Below are 19,201 nucleotides of genomic sequence, written 5' to 3' on the forward strand. Positions count from 1 at the left end.
GGGGGCGGCGGTTGGTCAAAAGTAGTCGATATCAGCGTGTGAACTGTCGGACCACACGTATCGCCGCCGACAGGTAAACGCCTGAGTCCGTGGCTCTGCCCGTGCCAAGCTTCGCGCGCATCCTCCGTGACAGCGTCTTGAGCTATTCCGCTGCGATTTCCGCAACTCTAGGACTAGTGGCTAGCGTTGCTGCTTCTGGATCACGGGGTCTCGGCTTCGATTCCTGGCCTGGTTGGGGATTTTCTCCGCCCAAGGACTGGGTATTCGTGTTGTCCTCAACATTTCATCATCATTTAAGTAAGTGTCAAGATTGGACTGAGTAAGGATTGGGACTTTGTACGGACGGTGATATCTGCGCAGTTGAGCGCCCCACAAATCAAACATCATCATCCTCTCCGATAAACACGCCAGCTCGCGTACATCCACCTCGATGTCCACTAGTGAGATTACTATCATCGCGTATGTAGGATATCAACGTGCACTAGCCATTCACAGACGGCAGGTTGCAAGCTTAGAAGTATAGAGGACATAAAGGGTGTCCGGGAGACGCGGATACCAGTTGAGTCGTCGGAATGCGGAAACAGAATCATTTACGAGGGTTGATCGGAAAGTAAGGAACGATCGGTCGCGAAATGAAAACCAGAGTGGAAATAAAAACTCTTTTCTTTGCATATTTAGCTACACCTTCCAGGTACTTCTCTACATAGTCGCCGCTCCGACTTAGACATTTGTCGGAGGTTTATACCAAATTTCAAACATCATCGTCATAGAAGGCAGCCGCCTGTGCTTTCCGATAATTCTCTACGCTGGTCTATAGAGCGTAGCCTGCGCCCAAGTGATGTCTTCGTATCCAGCGTTTCATATGAACAGAGGTGATGCTTAGGACGAGTCAGTTAGGGCTGTATGGTGGGTGATAGAATACTTCCCATCGAAAAGACTGCAGGAACGTCTTCACTGATCCTGCAGGGTGAGGCTCAGAGTTGCCATGAAGAAGGAAGTGCGTGGCAGTTGTGTTAGGTCGGCTGCATTCATTAAGGCGAAGCCTCTCAGCGAGCCCTCCTACTTGGCGGGAGGCATTGTTGTTCTAGGAACCTTTACTCGCTCACAGTGCACTCAGAACTGAAAAGAACGTCTTGATGCGATCGACGGGCATACTAGAGACACTGCACAAAACGTCTGTGAAAAGCCTCGTCGGATTTTCACAGTGGTTTCCATTTCGCGACCGATCGTTCCTCACTTTCCGAATAGCCCTCGTATCCGTCGCCCAAGGACCATGAACATTGTCCACCAGGCCAAAAGTGAAAGCATTTTAGAATCAGATAAGTTTGTAAACTGTTCGCATGCCGGCGTGGTTAGAGCATATAAAGAATGGCGATATCCAAAACCGGCGCTGAGGCAACTGTGGTCCACCACAGGCCATAGACCATAGGAATGAACGATGGCTGTGTAGACGTATATGGCCTAATGGACGTGTAACTGTTGAGCAGCTGACTGCCCAGATCATCCAAGGGGCTACCAACAGTTTCTCCTCAATAACCATTCAGCCATGCTGACGGCTGCTCTTCGGCGACTAACGCTGGAATTCGCGTGCCAGCACAGCAAATACACCTCCACTGAATGGTGACGGGTGGCCTTTTCAGATGAATCACTTTTTATGCTCCGTCGGATAGATGGCCCTTGGCGTGTATAGCCTACATCAATCGTTGTAAGGGTTCAGGCTGGAGGAGGGAGACTTATGGTCTGGGGAATATTTTCGTGACATTGCCTGGGTGATCTTGTCACTCTGGAAGGCACAATGCATCAACACTACTATACATCCATCCTAGCGAACCTAGTCAAAGCGCAATTTGTTTCTCCTTGGCACGGTGGCATGTACCCGCAGGACAACGTGACAATGTGTCAGACCGCTCACCGTGTATGTGTGTGGTTCGAAAAGCACCAGAATAAATTTACCATTCTCCCTTGGCCACGAAAGTATCCGGTTATAAACTCAATCGAGAATGTGTGGGATAACCTAGAACGGTGTGTACGCGTTATCAAACCTCGCCTGAGAAACCTAGCGCTGTTAGCCAAGGCACTGGACTGGCCGTCACCATTATCGATACCTTCCAGAACCTCATTGACTCTCTTCCTACACATTTCGCAGCGATCCGCTTTGTAAAAAGTGATTATACAGGCTGTTGACAGGTGGTCACATTAACTGACTGAACAGTGTGAAAAGTGTGCTATACATGCAACCATATAAAGTAGGTGGTAACTACGCTATCTACATTATGTATACATATAATGACTAGGCAGCGGGCTTCTCATTTAAACTTGCATTTTAATTCTGGGAGTTTGTGAAAAGACAGCGGTAAGCATCATTTACGAAGAAGATACGTCTGCCTGCAAGTGTCTAAATTCGACAGTGCCACGATCGTAACCTATGAAGACCGCAACTGAAAGCCCTCTACTTCCTTTTCTTGACCTACACTGAGTACATGTAGTATGTCATTTCTCTAAAGTCCTGAAAATGTGCCTCTTTATACATCGTTTTGACCGAAGAACAATTATTAGCGCTCTCTGGTGACATATTCTAGAGTAGGAAATACCCTCATTGCGCAACCGGAAAAAAAGGAGAATTTGAACAATACGCGAATAAATACAAAATCACTATTATAGCTGGTGGTTTCCTTTCTTGATTCGTAAGTGTAAATGTGACGTAAGTGTAAATGTGACTAACATAAGGACATCACACATCCATGCCCGAGGCAGGACTCGAACCAGCGACCATAACAGCAGCGCGGTTCTGGACTGAAGCACCTACAACCACCCGGCCACAGCGGCCGGCAAACAAACTGCAAAACAATTTAGAAAAGATATCTGAATGGCGCAAAAAGTGGCAATTGACCTAAATAATGAAAAGAGTGAGGTCATTCACATGAGTGCTAAAAGGAACCCGTTAAACTTCGGTTACACGCGTCAAATCTAAAAGCCGCAAATTCAATTAATACCTAGGTATAACTACTTAAATTGGAAGGAACACATAGATAATGTTGTGGGGAAGGGTAACCAAAGACTGTGTTTTATTGGCAGGACACTTAGAAAATGTAACAGACCTACTAAGGAGACTGCCTACACTACGCTTGCCCGTCCTCTTTTAGAATACTGATGCACGGTGTGGGATCCTTACCAGATAGGACTGACGGAGTACATCGAAAAAGTTCAAAGAAAGGCAGCACATTTTGTATTATCGCGAAATATGGGAGAGAGTGTCACAGAAATGATACAGGATATAGGCTGGACATCATTAAAAGAGAGGCGTTTTTCGTTGCGACGGAATCTTCCCACGAAATTCCAATCATCAACTTTCTCCTCCGAATGCGAAAATATTTTGTTGACACCACGATAAAATAAGGGAAATCAGAGCTCATACGGAAAGATATGGGTGTTCATTCTTTCCGCACGCTATACGAGATTGGAATAATAGAGAAATGTGAAGGTGGTTCGATAAACCCTCTGCCATGCACTTAAATGTGATTTGCAGAATATCCATGTAGATGTAGACATGTAGATGTAAAACTATCTTTACAGAATTTACTTCTTACCAAACACAGTATTAGGCTGCCCAATAATTTGTTAATGAAATAAAAAAGGACTGTTGTATCTATAACTCTGAATTCATGTCATCTGAGCAGATAAATGTGTTTAATCTCGTCTCGCCAATAAAATTAACCGGCCCGAATAGATAAAGAAATATCAAATTGAGATCTGCCTTTCTGAAACTCATCTTAAGTTTTGCATGAGCAAATTATGCAGCGGTAAGGTCACCCAAATCATCTTCACACGTCTGAAATCAATCTTTACAAAACAATTTTTCCAAAAATCAGCATCCTCTACATTTGTACGTATGCCTGTGTTCTGCGGGTTTTTCCCAGACTACTCAGCAGCGTGAGCAACACGAGACTCTATCACTTAACACACTCAATTGCTACACAGGCAAAGAATATACTACCGACAGTCAAAAATCAAATTGTTTACTCTCAGATCCTCTGTGGCGTAACATATCGACTGCTGAAAAATATCTAGTGTACTAATGCGATTAAAAAGGGAGCTGATATAATTCCCATCGAATATCAAAAATAAGCTAGAAATCTTACATAGTGGCTGTGATGTACCTTCGAGACCACTGCGATATTTCAGCGAGACAGCACAACACAACATGTTCCCGTTACTGTCTTGACGTATCTCAATGAAGGCTTTGATCGACTGATACTATAGTCACTACGTTCTTCAGATAATTTTCATCAAAAAATCTGGTCATGGGTTGCCGATAAACTCTCAATCCTTTCAGATATTTGTATTCGTAAAATCTGGTAGAGTGTAGAAGCAGCATCTAATACTGTACCCATATCTGTTATTTTTCCTCGATGCTCAGCCTGATTAGATCCATTGTTGCTATATTTCGCACCCTGTATACCCGAAATTACCTCCATATACAGAGTGAACCACAACTCCACCGACAAATTTTCGGAGGTTGGTCAGGGATACCTTTACAGTATTTTGGTATAAGGAACCTGTCGACTGTTGTGGCTCGTTAGGAGTAAGAATGTAATTATGATTTATTCTGTTTTTTACCGCCGTCACCATTGTTTCTGTAAAAGTATCTTCACAACAACGAAGAAAGCTGTAACTTGCAAAAATGAAAACGTACAACCCACAACACACAGTACAGAGTAATGCAACAACCGTCAGATGAAACACGTACATTTTTATCACAGTGTATTCATTCTACTCTGTCAGTGTACGGCTCAAATGCAGAACGGTTCCTTTTCAGATATTAAAGATTAATCAAAAGTTCATCCACCATGATCAAGGCAGAGTGTACAGTGAGTGTCTTACACACTCAAGAATTCCAGGAGTTTAGTATACTATACGGCTGCGATAGTCCTAACAACCATGCGAGTATCGACCGGAGCCTCATAAAGTCGGCTCTTCACATGCCCCTAGAAGGAGAGCTGACTGAGCTGGGCATGTAACTGTACCAATTTATTGTTGTCCAAAAAATGCAAATATTGTGTAACAAGCCACTGGAGACCAAGGGTTCCTTATCCCAAAATACGCAGAGGGTATCCCTGAATAACCTCTGGAAGATTTCCGATAAATTCTGGTTCACCCCGTGTAAAGTAATAGGTTTATACGGTATTGTGTAAGCACAATAAAAAATTATTTCATTGATTGTTTTCCTCCCAGGTCGTCCAATTTTAATGGTCAGAAGTTTATGCGTGATTCTTGTATCTGTCTCCTCTTCATATGAATCTTCCATTCTATACCACAGTTTGGCAAATTAGAAACATTGTGCTCATTACTACAATAACTCCACGCGAGTTGGCCATGAAGGCCCAACGGTGCGGAACGGCCGCAGTGTCATCCTCAGCCCACAGGCATCACTGGATGCGGATGTGGTCACCACACCGCTCTCCTGGCCATTGTCAGTTTTCCTGACCGGAGCCGCTACATCTCAATCAAATAGCTCCTCAGTTTACCTCACACGGGCTGAGTGCACCCCTCATGCTACCAGCGTTGGACAGACCGGATGGTCACCCATCAGAGTGCTAGCCCAGCCCGACAGTGCTTAACTTCGGTGATCTGACGGGAACCGGTGTTACCACTGCGGCAAGGCCGTTGGCATTGGTACAATGGGCTTAGCTTTATCGAACGACTTGACTGTATTTGGTACAAGGATATGCGAGTTTCAGCAGGTTCAATTATATACTGATGGCCTCCCCGGTAGCATTTAGGAGAATCACTCTTAACTGCCAACACAGTTTTCGAAAATAATCGCAACTAGTGTTAATTTGTTTCTCATTAATTGTGCTTTGCTTTAATATGAAGCAAAATACATACTTTACTTAAGATCACTCACACATTCTATGGTTTTAATTCAAAAATTTACATACAAACGACAGAAAGTCTTACTTTACCTTTTGTAACCCAAATGAAGATGTGCAGACTAATTACGAAATTGCTTCGCGAATTCCTGTTTTAGTCACAGTGAGACACAGAAAATCTACACCAACCACAGCAATTTTCGGGAATTACCGAGCGGAACTTTGACGTGATATTTTACCTGAGACTCACCAAACGAATATCAGAGAGGAAGGTTTACACATGCCTTATGCTACAGGGAAGTCGCTGAACAGGCTGAGACATTCGGTGTCACAATGCAAAGTAATCCTCAATCAACGGGGCTTCAACAGTGATGATGAAATTTGCCAGTGTCTTGACTTACCAGATCAACAATATCTGCTACTAGGCAGAATCCTGCCGGATTAAATTTGTAGGTTAGGTTAGGTTAGTGTTGTTTAACGTCCCGTCGACAACGAGGTCATTAGAGACGGAGCGCAAGCTCGGGTTAGGGAAGGATGGGGAAGGAAATCGGCCGTGCCCTTTCAAAGGAACCATCCCGGGATTTGCCTGAAACGATTTAGGGAAATCACGGAAAACCTAAATCAGGATGGCTGGAGACGGGATTGAACCGTCGTCCTCCCGAATGCGAGCCCAGTGTGCTAACCACTGCGCCACCTCGCTCGGTAAATTTGAACAAACTGTGATATTGCTACAGCGATCGAAACAGCAATCAAAACCGCCGAACACTGGGTTCCTCTAGAACATCAGATCTCGCTATCTGTTAGCTTCTGTACTTATTTTACAAATTTTTACTCTGCATAATAATCCGTATATTTCTATTCCTATTACTTTCTGTCTCTATTGTTAAATCTGCTCTGTAATAGCGTTTTTCTATGAATCAGTCTCTCAATGTATGTTATTAATGATCAACTAGTATTGTAATAATTCCGTGTCCTGGACGGGTAAAGTAAATAAATATTGAAACAGTGGATTGAACCAGATCAGTAATTTTGTTGACTGTATGAAATTACCACACGTACGTACCTATAGCTGCCAACATTCACTCACGATTACTTACAAAATTCCTCATACATTTATGGTACTACAAGAAACAATTCACATAATGTGTACGTTGTAGACACTGGAATAACATAACCACAATTATAGACATCAGCGCAATGTGTAGTATCTAGTTGGCCAACTTCAGATGTGCTCAAGCTATCTTGCAAAGTTCTGGGCTCTACTCTTCACCTACTGTCATGTAGAGAGCCCGCTATACGTCTGGCAATACCAGCTGTGGCAGCACAGGTTGTTTAAAACAGCTTGAAACATGATGCCTTTTGAGTGGTCCTATAACACGTCCATAATTGAGTATTAAGGCGAGATTTCTGGTAAAAACACAGTAGGGATAACCACATGCATTAGCCCTTCAATTGTTTTTTCACTCAGCTGAGTGGTGCTACTCCGCTGCTCTCGCACGTACTTGTGGCCATACAGAATCTGAAGTGTGTCCAAGGGGTTGCCTGTCAGCAGGTGCCTAGGATTTGGTCAAAGGTTGTATTTGTGCAGGTACATTTTCAAAGAGCTCAATAAACAGGCGTGTGGCGTGGCACACAGGATGTTGGCCAAGTCGAGGGGAGAGGGCCTTAGAGAGTACCCTTGCCGTATTATTCACGCATCCTCTGTGATCACGACATCAGAGGGCATGAAATAGCACGCCTGGAAAGTAACAAACACCCTTTGCTGCTTCCGATCACGTTAGAATTACGTAGAATGGTTTTGAAAGGTCTCTAGTATTTCAACACCAAACAGGGTGGTCCATTGATAGTGACCGGGCCAAATATCTCACGAAATAAAGGTCAAACGAAAAAATTACAAAGCAAGAAACTTGTCTAGCTTGAAGGAGGAAACCAGATGGCACTGTGGGTGGCCCGCTAGATGGCGCTGCCATACGTCAAACGGATATCAACTGAGTTTTTAAAAAAAATAGGATCCCACATTTTCATTACATATTCGTGTAGTACGTAAAGAAATATGAATGTTTTAGTTGGACCACTTTTTTCGCTTTGTGATAGATGCCGCTGTAATACAAACATAAGGCTCACAATTTTAGACGAACAGTTGGTAACAGGTAGGTTTGAACATTTTATTTCGGTTCTTCCAATATGATACATGTACCTTTGTGAACTTACCATTTCTGAGAACACGTGCTGTTACAGCGTAATTACCTGTAAATACCACATTAATGCAATAAATGCTCCAAATGGTGTCCGTCAACCTCAATGCATTTGGCAGTACGTGTAACAACATTCCTCTCAACAGCGAGTAGTTCGCCTTCTGTAATGTTCGCACATGCATTGACAATGCGCTGACGCATGTTGTCAGGCGTTGTCGGTAGATCACGATAGCATATATCCTTCAACTTTCCTCACAGAAAGGAATCCGGGTACGCCAGATCGGATGAACGTGCGGACCATGGTACGGTGCTTCGACGGCCAATCCACCTGTCATGAAATATGCTATTCAATGCCGCTTCAACCGAACGCGAGCTATGTGCCGGACATCCATCATGTTGCAAGTACATCGCCATTCTGTCATGCCGTGAAACATCTTGTAGTAAGATCGGTAGAACATTACGTAGGATATCAGCATACATTGGACCATTTAGATTGCCATTGATAAAATTGGGGCATATTATCATTCCTCCCATAATTCCGCACCATACATTAACCCGCCAAGGTCGCTGATGTTCTACTTGTCGCAGCCATCGCGAGTTTTCCGTTGCCAAATAGTGCATATTGAGCCAGTTTACGTTACGCTGTTGATGGATGACGCTTCTTCGCTAAATAGAACGCGTGCAAAAAATCTGTCATCGTTCCGTAATTTCTCTTGTGCCCAGTGGCAGAACTGTACACGACGTTTAATGTCGTCGCCATGCAATTCCTGGTGCACAGAAATATGGTACGGGTGCAATCGATGTTGATGCAGCATTCTCAACACCGACATTTTTGAGATTCCCGATTCTCGCGCAATTTGTCTACTACCGATGTGCTCAGCCGCGACAGCAGCTAAAACACCTACTTGGGCATCATCATTTGTTGCAGGTCGTGGTTGACGTTTCACATGTGGCTGAAGACTTCCTGTTTCCTTAAATAACGTAACTATCCGGCGAACGGTACGGACTCTTGGATGTTGTCGTCCAGGATACCGAGCAGCATATATAGCACACTCCCGTTGGACATTTTGATCACAATAGCCATACATCAACACGATATCGACCTTTTCCGCAATTGGTAAACGGCCCATTTTAACACGGGTAATGTATCACAAAGCAAATACCGTCCGCACTGGGGGAATGTTACGTGATACCACGTACTTATACGTTTGTGACTATTACAGCGCCATCTATCACAAAGCGAGAAAAGTGGTCCGACTAAAACATTCATATTTCTTTACGTTCTACACGAATATGTAATAAAAATGGGGGTTCCTATTTTAAAAAAACGCAGTTGATATCCGTTTGACCTATGATAGCGCCATCTAGCGGGCCAACCATAGCGCCATCTGGTTTCCTCCTTCAAGCTAGACGAGTATCGTTCTTTGTAGTTTTCTCGTTTGATGCTTACTTCGTGAGATATTTGGCCCGGTCGCTATCAATGGACCACACTGTATACTGGAGTAAAAATTATGGTTGTGTTAAAGTCCGATGGTGTCAGACCACGTTTAATGGTAGCAGCCCCACGATGTCTCGAATATTCCTGTGGGTGTCGGAAGCGTCAAAGGTTGTCAAGAACGGGTTGCGGTTACAGATAACTCTGAAAATTGTCGTTTTCCCCTGATAAATGTTTGTAAATGAGCGTCCCAAGGGAATGGATTGTTTCATTGATACTCTTTATGCCATGTGATCCTGATTGGCGGTAAGTCTGACATCTTTCCTCGGCCGCCCAATAAGAAACATGCTTCATTTCAACGCTGGGAGTCGGGGCTCTGACCTCCATAGCAGAGACGTCAAAAGAAGACGTTAGATGTGGGTAAGGGTGTTATGACGACCTTCTTTCCTTGTACACGATGACGTTGGGCATAATTGTGGCGAAATTTGGTGCCAATGTGACACCATAACACGTCTAAAATCTCGTATGAACTTCTGAGCTCTAGCCTTTTTTCGTCTGAGTGGACAGCTTGCTGTTCGAAGCTTCGTCGAGCCCGAGGGTCAATATTCTACTACGCCACACTCTTGCACCAATAGAGAGGAAGGATGTAGGCACCGTTGAACAAAATTTAAAACCTCCGTATTGCAATGGTGGAAAATAGCGCGGTTTCCTTTGCACAGTGTAGATAGCGCTTTACAGAATATACGAGGCCCAGCTATAGGCCGGAAGTCACACAACCCATCTCTAACAGAACTTCTGGTCCCAGAGATGCGAAGAGTGGATCCTGGAATGAACACCAACCTAGCTCAAATCACATAATGAATGGTCGAGACTTAACATCATTCGAAAGGGACAATGTGCGAGTTAACACCGTAAACCCAAATATCTATCTACGAGTACATCTAATTCATATACTAATATATGTGTATAATATAGTGCATCAAAGCTTTTATGTCGTCTGTAACCATCAGAGACTGAATGTGTTTTATTTTGTTAAATCTAATTTTTTTAAATTTGTGCTGTTAACCGTAAAATCATTGTTAGATGATTAAGCTGAAAACGTGTTATAGGGTTTGATTGTGGATAATATTCAGCGAACGCTAGAGTTTGAATGTATATGGACAGATAGCGAGTTTTCATATAACGATGTGTGGACAGCATTTATGGTTTATTGGTTGTTGACCATTATACGTATCTTGTTAGCGAGTTTATAACAGCTGATATACAGCCTATATATTGCCCTGTTATGGACTGAAGGAATAGTGGGCTAAGTGTATTTATATGTTATTGTCTAGGATTAATTTTCCATGCAATGATATGAGGACTTAGACATATGTATAGTGCAAACATGCTTTTATTATTGGGACGGTCATGAAGCACAGTGCGAACTACCTTGTTAAAATTGTGATGTATCTATGTGGCTTTTATCGTGACCTTAAGTACCACGGAGAAATACGAAAGCAGAGACAGTAAAAGTATAGCTTTGCCGAGTGAACTGAGTTAAGTACTCAGCACAACAGTCCGAACTCTGGTTCACACAAAAAATCTACAAAGCGGAAACTTTCGTCAGGAGTTCTCCCTACGTGTAGAGAACTTAATAAACATTACTTTGTCTGTTACGGATTACATTCGTTTTGGGTCCGTCGAATACCAAACAGTCCATCCACAAGAAGACGATACAGCTGTTCTATCGCAACATCATACTAACTATTAGTTTCAACAGGAAAGTTGTAGTTGCATTATCTAATAAGTATTACAGCTGACTTTGTTTGTGAGCAGCCAGCTTGGTCAAATACTCGCCACATCTCACAGCAAAGTTTGTTTGATTGAACTTTAAAACTGTCAGGTAGCTCTACTCTCGCTATTGCTTTACTGTAAGTGATTATTTAAATAAAATGCAGTTCATTTTGTTAAATTCAACAAGTACACTTTCTCATTCTTATCCACTTTATGTATCTCAGTAATACAATCATTTAATTCATTCTTACAGTAATTTTAAGCATTGAAGAAGAACAGTGCTTTTCACTGTCATATATCAATGTAAATAAATATCTATCCACGTTAAATTGTGTTAGCACTTATATACGTGCTAGTTACGTTTATACATTTTTCGTATTTCTCTCTCATATGTTTTACAATATTTTGCTGTATGTTCTGCAACATTCTTTCCAAAGTGTTCTTGAAATACGCTAGCAGTAAATTGTCCGCTAATAAGTCAGTTAGCTTCGATCAGTCCCGACAGAGTAGTTAGATTTTCATTGACGGAGTATGTACACATCGGGAAAGCTTTAAACTGGATAGTTTCGCGTTGATTTATCTTGGTTCACATTCAAGAACTTAGCATTTTACAATTTCCAGAGCCACTGGGGGAACTTGTTTGCTTAAGGTGATTAAGATACTACCATTGACAGTACTTTCGGATACATTCTGGGAAGAATTTAAATTTACCATTTTTTGGGTTTCCAGCATTCAATACAACATTTTTGCTAGTTTCGTTACTGAGCAAGTTAGTTTCTTGCCTGCTCTTCCATAATATTCTGACTATTTCATTTTTATTTAAGACGTAAATGCAAATTATGTTAGATATTCCTCTTTAACATGAAAAGGGTTGTCTCTGACAGGAAGATTAATCGCGGGAAGAAAGATGTGGCCACAGGCTGGAGAAATGGGGTTTTTGTAACTGTTAGACGGAGGAACAAACCGTAAGACACCAAAACGAAAACTGCTCTTATCACAGCACAAAAAAGGCGAATATGCTCTGCACAGAGTAAAGTATGTAGATTTGGTAATAGGGACAATCATATAATCTCTGAAAGTGCAATCCATATGTGAAAAATAGTCATCACACGTTCGCTGGGTCACAGCAAAACTGTCGCATTCCAACCTAACTTATATTTGGGCTATGATGCAGATTAGGCTGTACACACAGCTTCCATTAAATTCTGTCGTCTCTCTTACAGTTCTCATTCTTAGACGTTCATATTCCTCTCCAATATTGCATAACATGACTTCAGTCTTTCACTTGTTTGGGCTCATAACAAAGTGACTAAACAAAACCCCTGCCATTATGCCGATGAATTCCTGGCCTGGTTTAGTGCTGATGTTTCGGATATCCATAGATATATAACGTGAAGGAAGAGACGGAGGAATTTACCTATTTGGGAAGTAGAATCACAACTTACTCACCAGAAAAGACATTAGTCTCGAACTACGGAAACGGATCACTGATGCATTAGTTCGGTGTGCGACTCTATGGATGCACAAGAAGATGGACGGGATACAGACAGAAAAGACTTCTAGAATTCCTGCAGATTTGATGATACACATGGGTGATGAGGATAAAGTTGAGAAATAATTATCAATGAAGAGAAGCTTACAATACACGTCACCTCCCTGGAAGCACATCCCTACAACTAGATGCAAACTCGGGCGACACATTTTAAGACAATAATTTCATGGCACCAACAGCTAATGGAGTTACTAAGGGAAGGAATTACCGGTTAGGCCAAGGATATCGTGCATATAGCAGATTATGAGTGATGTAGCTAGTGCTACGTTTGCGGAAACGATGAGGTAGGTGGAAATGTGAACTGTCGAACTGCCGCAAGCCAACTTCACGGTTGAGCACTAAAGAGTAATAAGAAAGTAACAGCACTGGTCAAAGCAGAATGTCTGTATCGTGAAATTGAATTCTTTAATTCTTTTCCTGGATTAAAAAAAAATGAGTTTCTTCGCCTGTAGCTTGCGCCCCCTGCATTCAAGGGTGCTGGCAGAATTATTTTCGCTACGTTATAGACTTAATGAGTTAATCGTCTGTAGCTTGCGCCCCCTGCATTCAAGGGTGCTGGCAGAATTATTTTCGCTACGTTATTGACCTCGCTGTTTTCACTTTCTGACGCCCGCTTGTTGTTGTCTGCAGGGAACGCACGTCCAGGTGACTGAAAGCAAGTGCTGCGCCACGTACGCGGAACGACAGGGGGGGCTAAGCCGCCTGGGATAAGGGGACAGGAGTGGCAGGCCGGCTCATCTGGCATGCCGGAGGCGCCGTCTACGTGGCTGTCATACCAGCGAGCTGCAAAGTGGCAGCCCCGTGCGCCCGAGATCGACTTCGGAAACTCGTGCACGAAAACAAAGACGCCGTTACGCGCATCTGTTGCAACGGGGACAGGCGCTTACTTGAACAACAGCTCAGGGGCAGGTGTTGTCGTTAGTCCTTTGTTTACTTTACTACTTAATGCATAAACTGAAAATTGAGGAGTATAAGTACAGCTACCTAAGCGATTAGCAGGAAGTAAAAGATAAAAAGAATATCCGCTTAGTGTAAGTGTAAGTACAGTGACTTTTATTTTTAAAAAATGGTTCAAATGGCTCTAACCACTATGGGTCTTATCATCTGAGCTCATCAGTCACAATGACCAGCTTTTATTTCAAACTACTTACTTTTCTACTAAATGTTTGTAATGTAAAGGAAGCAAGGAACTCCCGTTTCTGCATGTTAATGTTCACCTCGACGAGGTACGCGGCCCTCATTAGAGGATTAACAGAAAGTGTTGTGTGACTTACTTAAAGATGAAATATAAGCTCTAACTACACACAGTTCGAGAAGGAAAACTACCCTAACATTTTTACACATACAGTGGAGTGCGAAACGCAAGGGCTAAAGTAACGTTCCCATGATGTGTCTCTGCCAGGAAGCATATCTCGAAAAAATTGGACATTATATACAGAGCGATATTTTCCACTGTGTACCAACTCTAGGGATTCATCGGTGAGAGGATACGGAACAAAAAAGGTCTGATGAACTAATGTCCGGAAATAACAGTTCCCACGCCAGAGACCATATATTCAATCGTATATTGTTACCGAAACTGCTGTGTAATACGCTGTGTACCATGCAACGACAGTTGTACTATGTGTTGAAAATGGTTTCCACGTGGCTCATCGTATGCGTGTACCTGCCGTAGCGTGTTCTGTCTCACTCATTCAAATCGGTCAGGTTGCAATCCGAAAAGTATCAAAAGCTGCATGAATAAGGCGCTCCAGTGTCTTCATATCTGGATGGGTCTGCATCCACAATACTTTTGAGTTGTTCCCATAATAGGAAATCTCACCGGGCTTAGATCCGATGCACGAACGGGCCATGCAACATTTCTCCTCGTCAGATCCGTCGACCAGTGAAGATACGATTGAGACACGTCCGGGCATTAACGTCCAAGTGGGCTGGAGCACCATCTTTTGGAAGCCACTTAACCCTTCGAATCATTAATGGCATTTTTTCCAGCAGGGGAGGCAAAGTCACCCGCAAGAAACGCCGATAGTTCCGGCCTTTTAGGCGATTTGGAAGGAAAACGTCACAAAATACGATCGCCAGTTATCCCGGCCCACACATTCCTAATGCTGATGATCCGCTGTCACCATACCATGGAGGTTTCGCATACTATGCCACAAATAAGTGCTATGAAAGTTGAAGACATCACTCCGCGTAAAGGTTGCCACATCTGTAAATAGGATGGATGACACGAGCCCCTGAATCGTGGCTGCCTGGTGAAGAAACCAATGTCAAAACTACTCCCGTTGTAGAAGTCTGTCGCTAGTAAGCCCTTCACACGCTGTAAGCGACAAGGGCAGTAACAATTGTCATGGAGAATGTTCCACATAGCCGCCTGGTTTACCCCGTCCTGGAAAGCCAACTGCCTGGTACGGACACCGAGGTCACCTTCCACAGTTTTAATCACATTTTTCTCCAAGTCTGGCGTCCAAACATTTCGGGTACGTCGTTCATGGTTTCCTGCTTCCTGAAACGACCCTGTCTCAGACAACCGGCGAAGTACTGTGGCATGTATTGAGTGCTGTGGTTCTTGTCGATGGAGATAGGTATTCTGATACAACCTTACTGCCCGCCGCCGTTGCCATTTGGCTTTCCGTAAGTAAACACCATGTCGGCAAGCTCTGGATATGAGTACGGAACCACTGTGTACAACGGTGTATCATATCCAATACAAAGTGAGTCAGCAAGAGAAGTGACACAACATTACCAATTACTGTGAGAGGAGAGGGCGCTAGTGCATGACTTATGAGGAGGAAACCATGCCGGCCTCTCTGGTCGAGCGGATCTTGGCGCTTCAGTCCGGAACCGCGCTGCTACTACAGTCGTAGGTTCGAATCCTGCCTCGGGCGTGGGTGTGTATGACGTCCTTAGGTTATCACACAATGTAGGCTTTCACGGGGGCTGATAGGCCATGGTAGAAGTATAGAACTCTCCCCTGACGTTTCGTCTCCGACTGTGAGAGACATCCTCGGAGGTACAGCGGCCGTTGTACCTCGAGGATGTCTCCCGCAGTCGGAGACGAAACGTCAGGAGAGAGTTTTATATTTCGACCACGGCCTATCAGCCCGGAAGTTTTAAGTTAAGGCGATTAGGTTAGTTAGGTTTAAGTAGTTCTAAGTCTAGGGGACTGATGACCTCAGATGTTAAGTCCCATAGTGCTCAGAGCCATTTGAACCATTTTTGAGTTGAGGAAACCATGCATCCTGTAACTGTGGCTGCATGGTACAGTGCGTATTAGACCGCAGTCGCTGTAACATATAAGTTCAATAGACCTCCATTTTCCGTATCCTCTCATTGCCTAATCCCATGAGTTTGTATAAGCTGGAAAAAATCACTCTGTAGAACGAACTACTACAGTTCGTTACGGGAGTTCTATGTACTGACTTGGCAAAAAATCCTAAGAAATTTTGGTCTTATGTCAAAGCGGTAGGTGGATCAAAACAAAATGTCCTGACACTCTGTGACCAAAATTGTACTGAAACACAGGATGACAGACTAAAGGCCGAAATACTAAATGTCTTTTTCCAAAGCTGTTTCACAGGGGAAGATTGCACTGTAGTTCCTTCTCTAGATTGTCACACAGATGACAAAATGGTAGATATCGAAATAGACGACAGAGGGATAGAGAAACAATTAAAATCGCTCAAAAGAGGAAAGGCCGCTGGACCTGATTGGATACCAGTTCGATTTTACACAGAGCACGCGAAGGAACTTGCCCCCCTTCTTGCAGCGGTGTATCGTAGGTCTCTAGAAGAGCGTACCGTTCCGATGGATTGGAAAAGGGCACAGGTCATCCCTGTTTTGAAGAAGGGACGTCGAACAGATGTGCAGAACTATAGACCCATATCTCTAACGTCTATCAGTTGTAGAATTTTGGAACACGTATTATGTTCGAGTATGATGACTTTTCTGGAGACTAGAAATCTACTCTGTAGGAATCAGCATGGGTTTCGAAAACGACGATCGTGTGAAACCCAGCTCGTGTTATTCGTCCACGAGACTCAGAGTGCCATAGACACGGGTTCCCAGGTAGATTCCGTGTTTCTTGACACCCGCAAGGCGTTCGATACAGTTCCCCACAGTCGTTTAATGAACAAAGTAAGAGCATATGGACTATCAGACCGATTGTGTGATTGGATCGAAGAGTTCCTAGATAACAGAACGCAGCATGTCATTCTCAATGGAGAGAAGTCTTAGTCTTCAGATATAAGAGTGATTTCAGGTGTGGCGAAGGGGAGTGTCGTAGGACCGTTGCTATTCACAATATACATAAATGAGCATGTGGATAACATCGTAAGTTCACTGAGCGTTTTTGCGGATAATTCTGTATTATATCGAGAGGTTGTAACAATGGAAAATTGTACTGAAATGCAGGAGGATCTGCCACGAATTGTCACGTTGTGCAGGGAATGGCAACTGAATCTCAATGTAGACAAGTGTAATGTGCTGCGAATACATTGAAAGAAAGATCCCTTATCATTTAGCTACAATATAGCAGGTCAGCAACTGGAAGCAGTTAATTCCATAAATTATCTGGGAGTACGCATTAGGAGTGATTTAAAATGGAATGATCATATAAAGTTGATCGTCGGTAAAGCAGATGCCAGACTGAGATTCATTGGAAGAATCCTAAGGAAATGCAATCCGAAAACAAAGGAAGTAGGTTACAGTACGCTTGTTCGCCCACTGGTTGAATACTGCTCAGCAGTGTGGGATCCGTACCAGATAGGGTTGATAGAAGAGATAGAGAATATCCAACGGAGAGCAGTGCGCTTCGTTACAGGATCATTTAGTAATCGCGAAAGCGTTACGGAGATGATAGATAAACTCTAGTGGAAGACTCTGCAGGAGAGACGCTCAGTAGCTCGGTACGGGCTTCTGTTGAAGTTTCGAGAACATACCTTCACCGAGGAGTCAATCAGTATATTGCTCCCTCCTACGTATATCTCACGAAGAGACCATGAGGATAAAATCAGAGAGATTAGAACCCACACAGAACCATACCGACAATCCTTCTTTCCACGAACAATACGAGACTTGAATAGAAGGGAGAACCGATAGAGGTACTCAAGGTACCCTCCGCCACACACCGTCAGGTGGCTTGCGGAGTATGGATGTAGATGTATATGTAGAAATGTACAATGAGACAAAAAGAAATGAAACTATTATTCAATGACAATAATTACGCTGAAGTCGCCGCCATTCACGATGCTCTTCTGGACAGTGCAAACGACGGGACATGGATCGTAATGGGGTGTGTGATCTCCACGGACGCCACGTTGTTAGGGCATTTCATTTCTCCACCTGCGATGTTGACAACTGCTGAATGGCCGTTGGTGAAGAACTGAAATACGTCTCCCCGGCGAATCCCACGTGTACTCGATGAGATTTAAGTCGGGAGAACGAGCAAGCCAGTCGATACGTCGAATAGGCGCTCCTTCACCTACGCTGTTCCATGCGGTCGCGCAATGCCATCCATAAAAATGAACTCAGGGTCAAATGCGATCCGGAAGAGACTCACGTGTGGAACGAGTACAGTGTCACAACAAGTTTGACCATTGTTTCTACCGTGTTCTATGATTTGGAGGTCAGTATGCCCCTGCTACATTGTGCTTCCGATACCATAACACCTGGACCACCAAAACAATCATGTTCGACAATGCTGGAACTCATTTGGCGAGAGGTGGGAATACACAATGCAATAAGAAACATTGGCTAAGATGATGGTACTGATGGTCCAGACTCCAGGTGCTATGGTGTCGGATGGCATAACGTTGCATGCGCGTACTGACTACCAAATATTTGAACACAGTACACTCACGGGTCAAGGCTATTGTGACACTGTACTCCTTCATCATATGCGTTTCATCCAGAGTGCATTTGCCTCTTATTTGATTGTTTTGGATGACAATGCGCGACCGCATGGAACAGTTCAGTTAGAGGGGCTTTTGGAAGGAGGTGATATGCGACGAACTGATCGGGCTGCCATTTCCCTTGACTTACATCTCACGCAGCCCTCGTGGGATGCGTGGAGGTGACGTATGCATCATCGACCATCCAGCAGTCGTCAACCGCACTAGTGTAGGAATTGTACGCCCTACAACAGCGCTCCTTACAATCTTATGGCCAGTGTTAGGGCACGTTGCAGATCATAAACAGCCGTCCGTGGTGGTCACACACCCTATTAAGAGCAAATTTTATGCCACTTGTAATGTCCTGGGGACCGTTATGAATCCTTCTGTCAAATTGTTGTCCTTGAAAAGCAGTGTCGTTTCTGTTCGCCTCATGGAGTATTTTCTTCACTTGCGTTCTGTATTATCTTGAAACGTCTCTT

The sequence above is a fragment of the Schistocerca piceifrons genome, chromosome 8 (assembly GCF_021461385.2).
Source record: "Schistocerca piceifrons isolate TAMUIC-IGC-003096 chromosome 8, iqSchPice1.1, whole genome shotgun sequence".
NCBI lineage: Eukaryota > Metazoa > Arthropoda > Insecta > Orthoptera > Acrididae > Schistocerca > Schistocerca piceifrons.